Source organism: Nanorana parkeri, unplaced genomic scaffold, assembly GCF_000935625.1.
Source record: "Nanorana parkeri isolate BGI_ZX_2015 unplaced genomic scaffold, ASM93562v1 scaffold2721, whole genome shotgun sequence".
NCBI classification, from domain to species: Eukaryota; Metazoa; Chordata; class Amphibia; order Anura; family Dicroglossidae; genus Nanorana; species Nanorana parkeri.
This window is the reverse complement of record NW_017308989.1, coordinates 103,499-108,431: the sequence shown is the minus strand read 5'-3', so window position 1 is coordinate 108,431 and position 4,933 is coordinate 103,499. Positions and strand designations below refer to the sequence as shown.

The 4,933-nt window shown below is 53.0% G+C and overlaps 1 protein-coding gene across 1 annotated transcript in view; it reads right to left on the bottom strand.

Annotated features, from left to right (window-relative positions):
* LOC108802207 (myocyte-specific enhancer factor 2D homolog) overlaps positions 1 to 4,933 on the bottom strand; it is an 11,542-nt gene that overhangs the window by 969 nt on the left and 5,640 nt on the right. The window lies entirely within an intron of this gene.

Below are 4,933 nucleotides of genomic sequence, written 5' to 3'. Positions count from 1 at the left end.
CCCAGCCTGACAACGCGCTTCGCTCACACACCAGCTGTGCTTTCTGTATAGACGGCATTACACCAATACACACAGGACCGAAAACCCTGACTATAATGGAGGAGAGAGAAGGATAATTACCACGCGAGGCACGTGATATATTCACCCAGATACCGGAACTGAAGAGGAATGCAAAAACAAAAGGGTCCGAGATTCTTCAGGAAAACGTACTGGTATCGGAACCCCTCATGGCACACTGGTATCACTGGGACCCCTCATGGCACACTGGTATCATTGGGACCCCTCATGGCACACTGGTATCATTGGGACCCCTCATGGCACACTGGTATCACTGGGACCCCTCATGGCACACTGGTATCACTGGGACCCCTCATGGCACACTCGTATCATTGGGACCCCTCATGGCACACTGGTATCACTGGGACCCCTCATGGCACACTGGTATCACTGGGACCCCTCATGGCACACTGGTATCATTGGGACCCCTCATGGCACACTGGTATTTGGCACCGGGACCCCTCACGGGACCCTGGTATCACTGGGACCCCTCATGGCACACTGGTATCATTGGGACCCCTCATGGCACACTGGTATCATTGGGACCCCTCATGGCACACTGGTATCATTGGGACCCCTCATGGCACACTGGTATCATTGGAACCCCTCATGGCACACTGGTATCATTTGAACCCCTCATGGCACACTGGTATCATTGGGACCCCTCATGGCAGACTGGTATCACTGGGACCCCTCATGGCACACTGGTATCACTGGGACCCCTCATGACACACTGGTATCATTGGAAACCCTCATGACACACTGGTATCATTGGGACCCCTCATGGCACACTGGTATCATTGGGACACCTCATGGCACCCTGTCAACATCAGAACCCCTCATGGCACACTGGTATCATTAGAAGCCTTTACGGCACACTGGAATCATCCGAAACCCCTCATGGCACACTGGTATCACTGGGACCCCTCATGGCACACTGGTATCATTGGAACCCCTCATGGCACACTGGTATCACTGGGACCCCTCATGGCACCCTGGTATCATCCGAAACCCCTCATGGCACTCTGGTATCGTCCGAAACCCCTCATGGCACACTGGTATCACTGGGACCCCTCATGGCAGACTGGTATCACTGCTGGGCCCAAAATTATCGGCTGGCTATGAAGCGCACACTAGGCGCACTGCTGCGCTCTTCGCTGCACATAAGTTGGGTGCCTGGAACGGGGTGGCAACACAACGCCATGCACGGTACACAGCACCGCCTAGTAAAACGGGGAACTTGACCACCACGCATCAGTGTGACGGGGGGGCCCTAAAATATCACTTTTTTGGGTGGCCCTAACCCCAGCCATACGTGTTTGGACCATGTGGACAAATACAATGTATCAAATATCTAATAAAATATTACAACGTTATGAACAAAGCTCCACCGGAAACAATTTTACACGGCGTTGTCACCGAGCACGGTTTGGCGTTGTTATGGCAAAACCGGCTGCCTACAATTTAGCAAATTCCACCCGGAGGCGGCCGACTCCATCAGGAGGATGAAACTCAGAGTTATTTTTATTCCTTTTTGAGGAAACGTCGGCGGTGGTCATGGAAAGTGTCCCGATTGTAGCCGGAGAGGGCTTCCTCTTCAGCCATTGATCGGAGTGCTTCCTCTTCCTTCCTGCTACCGATCACCCCCCCCCCTTCCGCAGGAGCAAGCAGGGTGGCACACACGGGCGCTCTGCCCCCTTTGGCCCTCCTCACGTCGTCCCGTCAACGAGATAAGGCCGGCTCTTTCATTCCGGCGGCCGTGTCTACAGATCCACTCTGTGTGATAACAGTATCCAGGCCAGGCCCCGAGCTAATTAATGGCTCTCTATGCCTTGCAATCTCTCTCACTTCTCCTGGGAAGGGGGGGGGGAGGGGATGGAGACCTGGAAAAAAAAAAAGCCTCTGTCATGCTGAGCCGCTTATTAGGAGGGATTACTGAATTATATTAACACTTCCCTGTAATAGGCCCTTGTGTGCTTGTTGAGGATTCTCTGTACGGGAGGTGTGGAGGACGGCCTGGAAATAAGACGTAGGCCCGAAAGAAGAGCGCAGCAAAGGTTTCTGGGTAAAACCATGGAACGTATACGGCTTCTGGGTGGTCAACCTAAGAAAAGTTACGGAGATTTTGCACAGAAATCTTCTACATTGAATGGCCAGAGCTATGTAGACCCCTCAACCGAGGATGTCAGGTGTCTCCAGTAAAGGTTCTGATCATCTACAACATACAAAGGCATTGTAGACAATGGAGCTCTTCTAGCCTTGTGGTCACAGTTTGGTGAAGACCCTTTTCTGGTCCACCATGACTGTCCCCTGTGTACAATGGGCTCCTACACCTCAGGCTATGGCCAAAGTACATGGAGATCCCTCCAAATGATGGGGTTCAGGTGTCTCCAGTGAAGGTTCCGGTAATAGTCCATCATACAAAGACATTGTAGACAATTGAGCTCCTACAGCCTTGTGGTAACAGTTGGGTGAAGACCATTTTCTGTTCCACCATGACTGTCCCCGTGTACAATGGACTCCTACACTTCAGGCCATGGCCAAAGTACATGGAGACCCCTCCAAATGATGGGGTTCTGGTGTCTCCACTGAAGGTTCTGTTCATCCTACAAAGACATTATAGACCATTGGGCTCTTCCAGCCTTGTGGTCACAGTTTGGTGAAGACCCTTTTCTGTCCCACCCATGACTGTCCCCTGTGTACAAATCCAGCTCCATAAAGACATGGTGTGACCAGTGTGGTGTGTAGGAACTCGAGTGTCCTGCACAGAGCCCTGACCTCAACCCTACTGAACACCTTTGGGATGAATTGGAGATTGTGAGCCGGGTCTTCTCATCCAACATCAGCACCTGACCTCACAAATGAGCCCACATTCAGCCTCCAAAATCTTGCAGAAAGACATTCTAGAAGAATGGAAGATGTTCTAGCCGCAAAGAGCGGTCAACTCCATGGTCTTGGAATTAGATGTCCAACAAGTCCATTTCGATGTGATGGTCCACAAAGATTTGGGATTGATAGATCATTAGATACCAAATTAGGATATTTGTATTGATGGTTGCCTTGTCCTGCTAGTTTGAGGGCCGCACACAAGAGCTCTTGAACTATTTGGTGTTTCACTTTAAAGGGTCCTGGTGGGCCTCTGGTATCTTACATGCCCTGGATGCTCAATTCCCAGCTATGTTCCTGCACACCTGGGTTTTGGGTGTTCCAGCTCCTCCTGGCACAGTCTCCAAAATACACAACCAGCAGGGATGGTGGGGGCCCCTCATAATGGGCACAGCGGGTGTACAGACCCGGGAACTCAGCACAGGGATGGTGGGGGCTCCTCATAATGGGCACAGCGGGAGTACAGACCCGGGAACTCAGCACAGGGATGTTGGGAGATCCTCATAATGGGCACAGCGGGTGGGCGGAGCCGGGAACTCAGCACAGGGATGGTGGGAGCTCCTCATAATGGGCACAGCAGGTGTACAGACCCGGGAACTCAGCACAGGTGAATGCGGAGGCTTGGCACCACGCCGCGTCATTAACGAGCCGGTCATGCACGCTGACATCAGGCAATACAGAAAGGAACAGCTGCTCGCTGCCTCATTTCACCATCAGCTCCATGATCACAGAGCTGGAAAAACGCGGCCGTCCAATCAACGCCCCGTGTTGGGATCCGAGGGCGGCGTATTCCCGTGGCAGGCAGCAGAGGATTGTGGGAGAGGACTGTAGCTCGGGGGGGGGGGCAAAGCCCGGTTCGGGCACAAATCCTGCGGCCGCTTCTCTGCTCTTTAACGAGGGAAAAAACATGTCAAAAATTTCCTCAGGTCGGTCGGTGACCTCACAGAAAGAAGACGCACCACGGGGCTCATTTACCAGTAACTGGCCAATAAAAGGGAAGAGATCGGGGTGAAAGGTGAACTACGTGCCCAAAAATTCTCATATAAATCTATTCTTCAATAGCCACAAAGGGAGCGAGCAGGGCTGTGGGAGGAACCCAGCAGACTCCACCCACTACAGGAGGGGGCGGAGACAAGACCAGTCACCCTGCACAAGGAGAGAGATCAGCAGTGAGCGGTCTTTATTACAGGAAGGGGCGGAGACAAGACTGGTCACCCTGCACAAGCAGAGAGAGCGGCAGTGAGCGGTCTTTATTACAGGAAGGGGCGGAGACAAGACCAGTCACCCTGTACAAGAAGAGAGTAGCAGTGGGCGGTCTTTATTACAGGAGGGGGCGGAGACAAGACTGGTCACCCTGCACAAGCAGAGAGAGTAGCACTGAGCAGTCTTTATTACAGGAAGGGGCGGAGACAAGACTGGTTCTGCAGCGCTGACTTCCTGTTCAGGCCCGGATGATTGTGACCAAACAGGAAGTCACCAGTGAGTGACAGCGGTGACCAAAAACGGCTTCGTCCTGTCACTGGGGGGAGGGGGCGGCGAAAGTCAATTCTGGTCCCGGCTGCAAAATTTTGAGGATTCAAAAAAACATTTTTAAAACCCCAAAAATTGTAAATGTGATATAATGGGGGATGCTGCATGATGGGAACTTCCCTGCTACCGCGGCGACTTCCCCTTTAAGCGCGCTGTCATTCAGGCGAGTGTGTAGTAGCGCGGCGTCCATATGTTCTGTACATATGGGGAACCTCGTGACGGCGAATGAAACGTCGCCGGAGCATTATTAATTATAATGGAAGAAGAGGCGGCGCGGCCGCCCGAACCGGGCGACATATGGCGCCCACTCCCCACCGCCGTACGACGGGAATTCACCGCCGAAAGAGAACCTGTCACCGCGGCTGTTTTATGTCACTGCGGGGGGCTCCTTCCCAGAGCTGGGGGATGCAGCGAGCAACGGGGGTCAGTGTTGGGGTTACAGGGAGGGTCAGTGTTGGGG